Here is a 15075-nt window from a genome sequence, read left to right on the forward strand (position 1 = left end):
ACACAGATTCCACAAGCAAGAGAGAAACCTGAGTAAGAGTTTGAAGGATGCTTCACTGAATGCATTGGCTGACCACAAAACTAAGAAGAAACAGACTCAGGAAAGTCAGGCCAAGAACAACCAACCAACAAACCAAAATCCAAGTGGGAATTTAAATGGTTGCATGTCTAAGGAAGAAAGAATAATTCAGATTACATACAGGTAATTTACAAAAGAAATCAGCACACTCAATGTGAGAAAAATGTTTACTGTCTGTTCTTCAGACAAAGGTCTACTATCTAGAATATATAAATAACTTGAAAAAATCATACCTCCTAAATCTAAAGGCCCAATCCAAAGGGAGCATGTGAAATGAACAGACATTTCTCAGACAAAGAAGCAGAAATACCAAATACACATAGGAAAAAACGTTCAACCTCACTGGTCATTCGAGAGATGAAAATGAAAACGGTGGTGAGGTTCCACCTCACCCCAGAGAGAATGGCTAACAGAAAGGAGATGTCAAATGAGGTGTCTCAAAAGATGCCATCAAACATGCCAACATGAACACTGCTTAATAAAAACCCTCTACGACTATTAGTTTCATTGTCTTTGTAGATAGGGAGGGATGGAGGGATTGAAGGGTGGGCAGGGGAATGGAGAAAAAATAAGAACCAAGATGGATCATGTAAAGGTGCTAATTTCCAGTGACGAATGTCATATTATACACCCTAAATGTACCAATAAAATTAATTGTAAAAAATCCTCTACTACTTCACAGGAGTTTATCCACGCATATGTATGTAATAGTACGTTTAGTGGCATATCTATAGACTAAAGAGGAAACCTTGAATTTAACTTAAATGATAATTTCTGACTGTGACTGAAATAAGCACTTAAGTGAAAAATCAGTTGAAAATAAGAAAATGTAAATACTTGATAGATACAACTTTGAGAGGATCTTCACTATAGTACAGTAACCCTATTCATAGCATCCCTCCAAGCACACAAGGAAATGTAACATGACTATGATATGTTAAAGTTTTTTACTCTCTGCTATATCAGGATACATATAAATTATTAAATATTATCATCATATTTATGCTCAAGATACATTTGTTAAAATGTTTCTCTTCAAGGACTGTGTTCAGAATCAAGTGGGAAAAGATCAACTGATTTTGCATCCATGATGTTGAAAAAGCACCAAATGATAAGGTAAAAGAATGAGTTTCCATTTCTGCTATTACCAAGCTTGGAAAGATGATTTAAACTCTCTAGGCCAATGCGTTCTTATTTTTACAAATGACACAAAAAGCAATATAATCTATAAGGTTCTTCCAATAATGGAATTTGATGACCATAATATAAGCTATATGCTGCTTCAAATACTTGGTGTAGCAAGAGTGGTCATATAATTAGTCAATTAACTAAATCAGTATTGTCAAAGAGATAATTAAAGTGACACTGACAATACAAAGCTTAACTGAAATGAACCATTATTTATATTCAATTTCTTACATGCATTAAAATATTTAAAGATACTAAGAAACAATGACATTTTGTGACATGATTTATAATACTGAGGGGATGAGATTTTAAATACAGGACAAAGAATGTATTTAGTTTAATATGTGCGACATTTTAAGAATCTGCATGGATAATAGTTTTGTCATTTCTAAAAATATCTGCACTCTTCACGAGCAGTTAAAAATAATATATATTTAGATTGGCATTACCCAGGTAAGTAACTGTGAAAATGTGCCAGGCTTTTTTCAAGCAAGTCTAAATAGGTGTGTTTCAGAATTGCCAATGAAACAAGGAAATTACTGAAAGAGGTTACAAATGTGAGCTGAAGGAATTGAGGCCATAACTACTTTACCATGTTCCAAACCATGAAATACAAATGAAGTAAATCTAATGAGGAGACAATTGGATTACTTGGAGAAAGCTCCTGAAAATGAAGTGATTAAGTCAGGTAAAAAATAATAAAGTGCTGCTCTCTTACTAAGACACAAAAAAGCAATTATGCAAAGAGATACTTAAAACCTTTGCTGCTAAGAATATAGTCCTAATCTTTCTTAATACCCCTTTCTTTCAAGTACCACTTTCCCAACATTTTCTTCATTTTAAATTCTCTGCAGAAATATCCCTCATGTTCACTACCAGGTAGCATTTATTGTATCTACTTTTCTGGTCACTGTCAAACTTTACAATTTCCTTTCATTACTTAGAAATTAATACACAACTATTTATAATTATGTAAATATTTGCATATGTTTTTTACTAACCTTTTTCATACATATATGGGATATTAGGGACACAGAGATTACTTTTGGAGAGTGAAAAGCAGGGTACTTTCGGGGTTCCATTTTTGTCTCTCATTTCTTATTTGTTTCTAATCTTCATCATTTATCATTAGAGTCTGAAAAAAAAAAAACCTTAAACCTTAGTATTTAGAAACTTCCCAAAGGAAAATTAACCAAGTGTGGATTAAGTGGAAATGCAAAGCCAAAATCAGTGGCTGAAAGAATACATGTGAGTGCACCTCAAATAAAATGACCTAAAATGTGTACCGTCTCTAATTTAGGGGCCAGTCATATGTAGAGAGTACAATATCAGTAATGGTGAGTCTTTTAGAGCTTACAGTGATAACAAAGAGCCTGCTGTGTTATGTGTCTCATAGGCTCACCACCACTGTACTATATGGAAGAAAACCTCTGTGAAGAGTTCATATTACATTGCGCTATAATAGCATTTATGATCTTACGGATGACAGTGCACCTCATTACTATTTTAGTCATTAGTTCAAATTCTTATCATTTGCAATTAAAATTGGAAAAGCAAATGATTTTCATAAAACACAAGTTCGGTTTTATATAAGTTGAATTATATGTATATTGCATGTATTAATTTTCATCAGTGGGTTTCATTAACTTTGCCCTTAAATCTTGCCTACTAGAGTGACCATTTCATTCTTTTCTGAAGATTTAAATTTCCTTTATTCAGCAAAGGAAATCTTCCTAATTTATTACATATTTTTAAATAAGTCCATTAAAAAGATGTTTACAATGCAATATAAAGTTTATTTAGGAAAAATAATTATTCTTTATTGAAATGGAATGATGATATTTTTGCCATTAACCCTGTTAAAAACTACTCACTTGGATATCATTTCTTATATAAATCCCAGCCTATGTATTAAAAATAGTGGCTCCTCATTTTTAAAAGCTCAATTTAAAAAGTCCTGTTTTGTAGAATTAAATGGGTTATTCTATTTCATGTAGTTTCAATTAATATTGAGAAATATTAAAATATTTCTCTTATAGTTTAGCTTGTTAAAAAAGGCAGTATAACTGAAGAATTGGGACACAGACTGTCTTAGTTATTTACTCCTGGCTGAGACAAATGGCCATAAGCCACAAGTTAAAGGAATTACAATTTATTTTAGATCAGAGTTTGTAGAGATTTCAGTCCATAGTCAGTTGGCCAGAGGGCAGGGTGGTATAGTAGAAGCACATCACAGAAAAGAAAGAGCTCATGGTATGGAAAGCAGAAGCCAGTAAGCAGTGTCTCCCTTTGTCTTTTAAATCATCCAGGCTACAAACAATTTGGGTGTACTAGCCATTCCTAGGGTGGGGTGTCAGTCTTCCATAAATCTATTCAACCACACTCACATCTATGCTAATTTCAATCAGTGAACTAATTCATTAGCACACACTCTAACTCTTCGTCTTACACACTCTAGGTCCAGCCAGGTCTGAAAAGCCCCATCTATGAGTTCATGAGGCTTTGGATATCTAGATACAAGCCATAACACAGACTCTAGAGCCAAAACTTACAGTTTCAAATAAGTTATTAGTACAATGATTTAAAAAATGATTCCATTAGATCAACATTCTCCTATAATTCTTGAGGCAATAATGGAATATATAGTACATGGTAGAGTATCTGGCACAGAGCAAGTATTAAAAGTGGTTTACTCTTATCATTTTCAGGCACAAAACTCATGCTAATGAATATATATTGATTCGATCTTGTAAATGAGAAGTGAAACATTAGCAATAAAGATGAAATTTGAAAATTCTAACATTAAAGTTACAAGAAAATCAAAATAGGCAAGTTACAGATACAACTATTAGAAGCCTAAAAAGATTAGAAAAGTAAATTAAAGTTGGAGGAAAACATGAGACTGCTATTAAAGATAAGGTGATAGCAAAGGTGAAAATAAAAGTAGAAATGCTTGAAAAAGAATGAATAATAACTAGAAGGAAGTCAAGTAATCAGAAGACTGGGTTACAAACTGGACAAATATAAAAAGTTTAAGAGATAGAAAAATGAGAGATCAATAAGAGCCACATAGATAAAGGGAGATAAAGTTAGAAGGCAAGGAGTATTTCCTTTTTACTATTCAAATTGCACTAGAAAAGGAAGAGGCAGAAGCCTCGCCTCTTTAAAAGAAAGTATAAAAAGAAGAATAAGATGGTTATCATATGCAATGTACTTTATGTAGCAAGTTCAAAGGTCATTATGAATGAAGAAAAATGTATGAAAAAATAACATTTAAGACAAAAATAGATGAAAGCCATATATTGTCTGATGAAATACAAAAATATAAAAAGTAGACTTTAAAATTTTTAATACAAAAATTTATTTCAAGAAAATGTAGAACAAGAAGGGCTTCAAAAATGTTTTTCACTTGACATTTCACAGATATTCTTATAAACATTTTTTCTTTGCTATTTTATTTTCATTTTAGTTATTTTCCAGTTTATACATTCTGTCTCCTCAGTGCTTTTTCTTTTTGTAATCATTTATATTCCATAAAATATTAATTTTTAACATTTTAAACATAATGATAAATATGTATTATTTCATTTGTTCATTTTAAATAGATCAAGCTACCAACTTAGATAAAATAGACAATGGCAGAATGAGCTATAGCTCATTGAATCAAAATGTTTAGGAGATCTTTTATTTAAACATAATTCAATGTAAGTTTTAAACTATTTTTGCTAACTTTGCCCAAAATAGTAATAAAAAGGAAAGAAATGTTGAGACTATTTTATTTTTCATTTTTCCCAGCTGAAGTTCATAAAACAAACACAATGCAGGAAGAATAGAGTAAAAAGAATTGCAGCATTTATTCTGAGTTTTTTATGACTTAAAGATTCATGACTTATCATTATAAAAATCATTAGAAATGTACTATGCAGGGCCAGAAATACTAGTGAGAGGGAGAGAGGGAGAGAGAGGAAGAGAGAGAGGGAGAGAGAGGGAGAGAGAAAAAGAGAGAGGCAGAGAGAGAGGAGAGAAAGAAAAATGCATCATCATTGCCATAGCAAATATACTTTCATGTACTTTAAAAAAAAACAAACAATATTAAGTTACCTATCTACTATAGGTGTAATTCTGGAAGTTATGGTTGTAAAAGTTTGTAGTTTACTGATTGGTACTAAGAGTTAGTGACTTTTTTTTTAACCTTTACCTGCCTACCCTCATCAATACAAAACTGCTAGAATTAGATATATTGAAATTCCAATTGCTCCTTCTTTGCTGCAACTGCCTTGAAATAAAACAGTGCATGTCCTAACTGTATATTAATATTCTCCAATTTGACTATTTTTGTCTCTGAATTATTTTTTCTTTCATTCATCAAGGATGATCAAATTTAATTTTTCATGATCAGCAAGCTTCTTTCTAGTCACTTTGTGATGTTAGCATTTAAAACAAATGCCCTTTCTTTAAAAAAGCAAATTAAGTTTTAGAGATGGTAGATTGTATTTCCCATGGTAAGGTAACAATAATCATTTAATTTAAAAAATTAAACTATTCTTAAACTTCCCTAAGATTCATTTTCTCTGACTTACCAACAATTAAGATTGCTACTATCAAGAAATCAACAAATAACAATGCTGGTGGGGTTGTGGGGAGATAGGAACTATTCTTCACTGTTGGTGGGAGTGCAGACTGGTGCAACCACTGTGGAAATCAATATGGACATACCTCAAACAATTAGGATTAGAGGTCCCATTTGAGAAGATAGTTTTTAAATATATAAAATGGAACTTTACTCAGCCATAAAAATGGAAACTAGAGAGATTTATAGTTAAGTGGATGTACTTTGAGGCCATATTGTTAAGTGAAATTAGTAAGTTACACATATGTAAATATCAAATAGTTTCTCTGGTGTGAAAAAGTAAAAGTGTAAATAAGGACTAAAATGCATAATTGATATTGTGCAATAGGAAGAAGAGTCTAAAAGAGTAGAGGAAGTGAAGGGGGGCAGGGGAAAGGGAAAAACGGAAAAGAAAAAAATATGTGAATAGAAAAAAAAAAGGAAACAATGTCTTTGTAAACAGGGAAGGGTGGAGGGGCTGAAGGGAAGGCTAGGGAATGGGAAAAATAAGAACCTGATAACTCATGTATAGGCACAAGATTCCCAGATCAATGTAACTGCATTGTACACCTAATATGTGCCAATAAATTTAATAAAGATAAAAAAATTTAAAAATAATTATTTTTCTACTACATCAAGCAAGAAATTCAACTTTATTGTAAAATAAATAGCATTATTATGATAAATGGTTCTGTGGTTATGGATAGTTATTGTATTTTGGACTATATTTTTGTCATAGGCTGCTACAATTATTATGTAATATTTTATTTTAAAAGCCATCAAAAACTTCTTACATTAAAGACATATGGCAAAGGCATTCCTGCTTTCTTCTTTAGCATGAGCTAATGGTTACTAATTGCTAGAAAAAACAATAACTATAAAAAATACATTAACTGTGTATTTCATTATTTTTTCATAATGTTTTCATATATCACATGCCTCCCAATTAATAAAATAAATTTGTTATCTTAAAAATTGAAATGTTGAGAGTTTTCAAAGTTTATGTTCATCTGTGTTTTACCCCTGGACTCCACTGACTCCATTTTTCCTATAGCAACAACAACCAGATTTAATGGCAAATGTGATCATAGGATTTAAAAAAATGTGTTATTTCTCTTGGTAATATTCACAAGCTACTTAAATACTGTTGTGGCCAGCAGGACTTGGTAAGGGAACACATTAAATACAGGACACATAATTTCTAAGATTACTTTATGATAATTATCCAAAAAGTCAAATGCAAAGGAGTGCAACAGATTAACCACAGACTAGAAGCACAAAGGATTCAGCTGAGGCCATAGATCCCAGTAGTTTTCCATACAAGTTCACCTAAAGCTTGGAGTCCAAGTCATTGTCCTCCTCCTGTTCAGCCAGTGGCCTACAGCCCATGGCTATGTTTCATGCTTGTCTGTATTGAGGATTTGCACCTGGAGAGCACAAAGTCCAGTGGTAGAAGCCAGAAAATTTATGCTGGTGAGATGAAGGACTTTTGCCACCAAGCTGAGTTATCCACATTGGAACTAGGAAGTGATGCTCACAGTAAAAATCAGAACTCCTCTAAGGAAAACAGCAGCCATTTCCAGTGAGTGAGGCCCTGAGCTCCTCTTCTGGCAGGAATAGCCAAGTTTGCATCAGGAAAACCATCTGTAGCAAGCTTCTCCTAGAAAATCCACAGGCCAAGATTTTCCTTCCTAGTTCTCTTTTTATGGCTATTGCTAACAATTTTCAGGTGGATCCTCCACGCCCAGACCATGCTGATTCAGTTCAGCTTGACATTACAAGTTAACCATTAGTCAACCCACCGCAAACATTTCAAATCTTTTGGCCTTAGAATAGAATATAAATTCCTAATTTTAATGTTTAAATCTCTATATAATCTTATTTCTGCTAATTTCTACAAGTTTATCTTATATCATATTTTCCACTCTTAAAATAAGCTAGGCCTCAATTTATAAACTTTGTGAACATTTTCTTCTCTATGTAGTAGATTTTCACACCCACCTTTTGCAGCTACTTTTTCATTTTCTATAGGTGTCTATTCAAATAACAAAAATGACTCATATTTAAGGTAACTATACCTGTTTACTTCCTTAATTATTTTTAAAATTTCACTTTATTTAATTATTCACAATCTATAATAAATGGACACATTCCTGCTCTAAAAAAATTAACTAAAGAAGATTAGAATAAAATATAAAATTTCTATTACCCTCCTGACAGCTCTTCATTACCATTGAATTTGCCAAATTTAACCAAATGATGGATATATTTTCAGTTCACTTTCAATTTCTTTTTGTACCTAAATATACATGTGTTTAGCATGTTTTAAACATAATTCATTTAATGTAAATTCAGTGTAATTAGTTTAATAATATATCAACCCCTATGAAATTCTCATCCTTACTACTTTTAATAACTGTTTAAAGGTTCAAATAGGAATGTGGAAATATTTTAAAAACTGCATCATTGTTATGCCTAAGGATTTTGTGGTGATTATTGGTGATTTGTTGCTTTATTTCCTATTGCCAAAAAACTATCTTTGGGGCACACTAATAAAAGTATAAAGACTTATACTTAAACAATAATAGAATGTCCTTGTAAAAGAATACTCCTAATTTAATGGATCCTTAATCATTACATAGCAATTAAAATATTCTTAAATTTTGACTAAAACTGAAGAACCCATATTAACATTAAAATTCAGGGCAGAGTGTATTTGTTTTTATCTGTTAATTGGATTCATATTCTCAACAAAATTAACATTTGAATTTGTGAAGAAAACAGAAGTATCTCAACATATTTTTTCCACTGGCCATTCAGGAAATAATCAGAACTTTCTGGAATAAAATCATGACTGACCTGGTCCCTACATCTTAACTGTATTCAGTTGTTATTGTACTTAATGTTGACTAACGTACAATTTCTCAGGGTTTTATGCAGTTTCACTGTATTTGGTTAATTTCTTTATTAGTGTGATTTTAGTAGTTCCAAGAAAAAATAAATAATTTTTGTTCAGATACCTGGAAAATAAACAAGTTTTATCATACATTTGTATATTATAATTTATTTAGAAATAAGAATATTTCTGTAGGTAAAAGAAGAATGAAAATATTTCTAGTTTCTTATCTCCATCTTTTACTGTTGGTTTTACTTATATCCAAAATTGGAAGGATCGGGGATTTGGCTCAGTGGTTCTCCCACCTGCCTCACATGCACAAGGTCCCAAGTTCAATCCCTTGTAGCACAATAAAAAAAAATGGAAAGTAAATTGTTCATCCACTAAATGAGATACTCCTAAATATTACAGTATTTACAATGCTGTAACCCAATATATCTATTAGAATGGTACAATATATTTAATCCCAAGTATTTTAGAAATAGTATAGTCATTGTGGTCAAAATAAATAGATGTGGAATTTAAGGGAATAATGGAATAAAAGGAACAGTCCAAGAGGAAGAGATGACAATCATAAATATATATGCACCAAATATTAGTGCACCGAAATATACAAAACAACTAACACAACAACATTTAACAAACATGAAAAATCAAATGAGCAGTAATACAAGAGTTGTGGGTGGCCTCAATACACTATGGTTAAAAATAGATAGATCAAGGGGGAAGTGGGAAATATATGGGAAAGAAAAGAGTGGAAAAGGAAAAATATGAGAAAAGGAAAAAAAATGGAAACCAAATATTTGTAAATAAGGAAGGACAGAAGGGATGAAGGGAGGGCAGGAGAATGTGGAAAAAATAACAAAGATACATCATGTAAAGGTACAAGATCCCAATGATGAATGTAACTGTATTGTATACCTAAAATGTACCAATAAACTTAACCGGAAAAATAGGTCAACTAGACAAAAACCAAACAAACAAACAAAAAATAAAAAACAAGTATTAGAACTCAACCAAGCTCTTGAACAAATGGACTTAAGAGATGTTTATTCAGTGTTCCATCCCCCAAAACCAGAATACACATTTTTTCCTCATTAAGTTTATTGGTACATTTTAGGTATACAGTACATGACATTTATTATTGGGATCTTGTACCTTTACATGACAGGTCTTGGTTCTCATTTTTTCCCCTTGTGCCTGCCCTCCCTTCACCCACTCATTCTCTCCCCCTTTACAAACACTTCATTTCTATTTTTCTCATTTTCTCATATTTTTTTTCTTTTCCCTTATTCCCTTTCCCCTACCCTTCCCAATTTCCCTACACCTTTAGCCCCTTTCTTCCTATTTCACATTGTCCATTATATCATTAGGATCTTATGTATTATTACAGATTATTCACACCAGAGAAACTATTAGGTATTTACCCATGTGGGACTTATTTATTTCACTTAGGAGTATATCCTCAATATGTATCCATTTTCCTATGAATGGATCTGATTTCTCATTCTTTATGGCTGAGTAATATTCCATTGTATAGAAAAAACACATCTTCTTTATGCAGTTTCCAACTGATGGGCAAAAGGGCTTGTTTCCAAATCTTATCTATAATAAACTGTGCTGCTACAAACACAGGTGTGCATGTATCTCTGTGATATGATTCTTTTAATTCTTTTGGAAAGATACCCAGCAGAGGGATGGCTGTGTCAAATGGAACATCTAGTCGCAGCTCTTTGAGGTATCTCCATGCTGATTTCCATAGTGGTTGCACCAGGCTGAACTCCCACCAACAATGGAGAAGGGTTCCTTTCTCCCCACAACCCCACCAGCATTTGTTATTGATTGACTTCTTGATAGCAGCCATTCTTTGTGGGGTGAGGTGGAATCTCAGTGTTTTTTTCATCTGCATTTCTAGAATAACCAAAAATGTGGAACATTTTTCCATATATTTACTTTGTGTTTTTACTTCTTTGTCTGTGAAATGTCTGTTCATTTCAGATGCCCATTTTTGAATTGGGTCTTTATATTTGGGGGACTGATTGTATTGAGTTCGTTATATATTCTAGATAAGAGTCCTTTGTCTAAGGAGCAGCTGGTAAAAATTTTTTCCCACATTGTAGGTTGTCTCTGAGTTCTGCTGATGGTTTCTTTTGCATTGCAGATGCTTTTTAATAAGATGAGATCCCAGTTGTTAATTCTTTCTGCTGGTTCCCCTGCTACTGAGGATTTGTTCATAAAATCTTTTCCTCTGCAACAACTATGGAAATCAATATGGTGATACCTCAAAGAGCTGGCACTAGAGGTTCCATTTAACCCAGCCATCCCTCTGCTAGGTATCTTTCCAAAAGAATTAAAATTCATATCACAGAGATATATGCATAACTATGTTTATAGTGGGGCAGCTTGTAAGAGCTAAAACTTGGAAACAGTCCATTTGCTCATCAGTTGGAGACTGGATAAAGAAGATGTGTTTTTTTTATAAAATGGAATATTACTCAGCCATAATGAATGAGAAATTAGAGTCACTCATAGCAAAATGGATACATGTTTAGGATATACTCCTAAGTGAAATAAATAAGTCCCACATGGCTAAATACTAAATAGGTTCTCTCGTGTGAATAAACTATAATAGTACATAAGTTCCTCATGATATTAATGGACAATGTGAACTAGGAAGAAAGTGGCTAATGGTGTAGGGAAAGTGGGAAGGGTAGGGGAAACTAATAAAGGAAAAGAAAAATTATGAGAAAATGAAAAAATGGAAATGAAGTGTTCGTAAAGGGGGAGGGGAGGAGGGAATGAAGGGAGGGCAGGGACAAGGGGAAAAAATGAGAACCAAGACCTGTCATGTAAAGGTACAAGATCCCAATAATGACTGCAATGTACTGTATACCTAAAATGTACTAATAAACTCAATGAGAAAAAGAAAGCCTTCTTCACAAAATATATAGAAAACTCTTAGAATACATTAAGAACAATTCGCCAATTTTTCCCATTATGATACCTGTTGAGCTCTTCACAGAAGAAAATATATAAATAGCCAATTAGTAATAACAGGGACAATCAAAATATTTATCTTTCAAGAAATGTTGTGTAAAACCATAATGAGGTTCTTCTCACATAATACTAGAAAAGCTGAAATTAAAAATACTTGTATTGTTGGGCCAGGAATTTAGCTCAGTGGTTTTGCTGCTTTGCAAGTGCAGGATCTTGCATTCAATTATTGGTAACAGAAAGAAAAAAAAAACTGTATTACTTTTTTGGTGGGGAGACACCAGGGATCGAACTCAGGTCCTTGAGCTTGCAAGGCAGTCAGTAGAACCACTGAGCTAAATTCTGAGCCAAAAATTTGTATTACTAATTGTAAGGGTGTTGGAGCAGCTGCAGCTCTCCTAAGTTGTTTAAGAAAGCTAAAATGGAACAACACATTATAAGTGACCTAGTAATTTCTTATAAATTAACATGCACATATTATAAGACCTAGAAATGCCACTTGTGCTATATTTCAATGAAATTAAAACATATGTCATTACAGAAACTTTTACAAAAATATTTGTAGCAGCTTTATTCACCATAATGAAGAAGTGGAACCAATATAAGTGCCCATTAAGTGAATGGTTACACAACTTCTGGCATATTCATGCAATACTATAAAGAAATAGATCAATTATTATAAGCATAAAAAGATGTTAAAATATGCTCAGCCTCAGAATTAGTGAATGTTTAAAAATACTAAATAAAAGACCCAAGTAATCTTAACTTCTTGACTAAGCAGTAATATTCTATGGTAACCGACTTTAGGGACAATTTACAGATACAAAAGAGTAATGAAATTATTCTTTGGCATGATTGAAATATTTGATCTGCTCTTGCTGGGAGATTTCTAGATGAGAGTGTACATTTGTCAAAATTCATCAAACTGTGCATGAATAGTGGATATGTTTTATAATATATCAGAAAAAATTTTAAAAGGTAATGCAATTTTTATTTGCCATGTAGGTTGTAGTCTACTCTGCCACCTACAAAAATTCACTGGCAAAGGATGATTAGCATTATCCTGATTGAGAGTAGGAGTTCTCAAATATGCTACTCAATTGAAATTGCCTATGTAACTTTAAAAAGTAATAATGCCATAGTCCTCCAATTAACCTAATTTAATTTGTCTGGGTGAGAGATCCAAATTTCTTCAAACTGTTCTAATGACAAACAAGATTTTAGAACAACTGGTAAAAACACTGAAAATAGTCATGTTTTGTTATAATTAAAATATATTTATGTTTAAATATATTTACATATAAAATACATGTTATGATTAAAAGATTTAATTACTATGACTAGTAATTATGTACAACAGTATAGTATGAAATGTTTTAGTAAGTCTAAATTGCATATCTGAATGTTCTATACTTTCTTTTCACAATTACAGAAATGAATTCTCAGTTCTTTTCATCTTATGTTTGATTTAAAGCTATAAATGTGTAAAGTAATTTTTCTTTTGTTTTTTAAACTGCCATTAATTTCTTCCTATTGGTGTCTTTAGAGGTATCAGTATGACTTTTATTACAGTCACCAAGTATTACACTAAAAGTGGTTTCTGAAAAGAAGAAAGTGTCCATAAAGAAGAAAGGATACAATCTATTTTACCTCTTTCAAAGGTGGTGAGAATTTTTCTCTAAGAAACAGATCCTAGATAGATAGATAGATAGACCAACAGACAGACAGGCAAACATATGGATAGATTTGGATATATTTATTCAATTGATAAATATTTCAGAGCTTACTTTTGCAAATATTTTATCATAAAATTCAATTTTCCAAGAGCTCAAGTATCTATTCTGGAAAAGCCATTCAAAAAATAGGAAATAATTTTTTAAAAGGGCTCACTAGACTAGTTCACTACAGGTCAAACTTCTGACTCTTTAATCATTTCTTTAAAATAGAGTTTCTTATCACAACATACTCTTTCTCTGTTATTACATACATTTGGCAAGTTGCTGTCTCAAAGGCAGTCATCACACAAAACGTTAAATTTCTTAGGTACCCAAGACTAAAAGGGCAGGAAGAAAATGAGGTAAAGAAACATAATGAAGAACACATGTAAAGTGTGATGTAGGAGGTTTAAAGTTGTATGATTAATCTCTATGTATAAATAAGATATTCTATAGACTTATTTTCACACTGTAGCATTTCTGATGTAAATAGTTTACCATAATAAATGTCAGATAACATCAGGTCTGTGTGGGTGGGAGTTACATTTGTGTCTAAGATGAGGTATATCTCTTATAATGAGGGACAGGGAGAGATACCTTATGTTCCTTGCTTTTGAATAAGTAGTTCCATCTGTTTAACTAGTTGTCAATTTCATGCAGAGATGTAGGAGATGTAAAGGTTAAGCAGTGATAAAAACCTTTTTTTTCAATATACGATAGCTTCCAACCCACTGAATACACAAAATAGTTAACGAAAAGTGACTATAAACAGATGGGTAAAATACATGTGAGTAACTAATAAACTGAGTCCACATTCTGAGATATTATATCGCACACCAACAATCATGTCAAACATTTACTGTAGTCAGAGCTGTCTGCTTATGTTTCAGGACTCTGCATAAAATGAAAATAAGAGGTCCCTTGTTTCAAAATTATGGAGATTTTAATTTTGCAAGGTCAAGATAAAGGTCCTCTTTTGCATTGTTCTTGGTGTTATTGTTCATGCTGTAGGCCCATGAATGTAGTGTTGACTGCATGTACATCACTACTTCAACGTGCCAATAAATCTGGACTGCAACATCAAAACAAAGATGCCGCTTCAAGTTTTGAACAACCTACTGAGGGTTATAATAAATAAAATTTTAAATCAATTGGTTTTACTTATGAGATTCAAATAAAAGTCCAATTTAAAATTAGATGAGCATAGGCTTTAACATAATTTCATTTTTCAAACCTACACATTAAACTTACTTATAGTAGGTAATAATGTATCCTTTACTCCTTTTTAGTTCTAATTTTTTAGGTATATTTGATAAAAGTCCCACATATGTTTGCAGAATTCTAAACCTTTATATATCTTTAAGTGCTAAACAGGGTGGGAAACGAGGTAGGGTAGAAATAACAAAGGTAGTTGAAAAGGGATAAGAAAAATGACAATGTAACAATCGTACTTTGAAGGAGACAGGCATTTCAGGACATGAAAGTTACTCAAGTTTTCCCATAGCTGTGCTCTGTAGGCTTATTTATGATTTCTTTCTTTCTTTCTTTCTTTCTTTCTTTCTTTCTTTCTTTCTTTCTTTCTTTCTTTCTTTCTT

The sequence above is a fragment of the Fukomys damarensis genome, unplaced genomic scaffold (genome assembly GCF_012274545.1).
Source record: "Fukomys damarensis isolate Sample0158 unplaced genomic scaffold, DMR_v1.0_HiC HiC_scaffold_6, whole genome shotgun sequence".
NCBI lineage: Eukaryota > Metazoa > Chordata > Mammalia > Rodentia > Bathyergidae > Fukomys > Fukomys damarensis.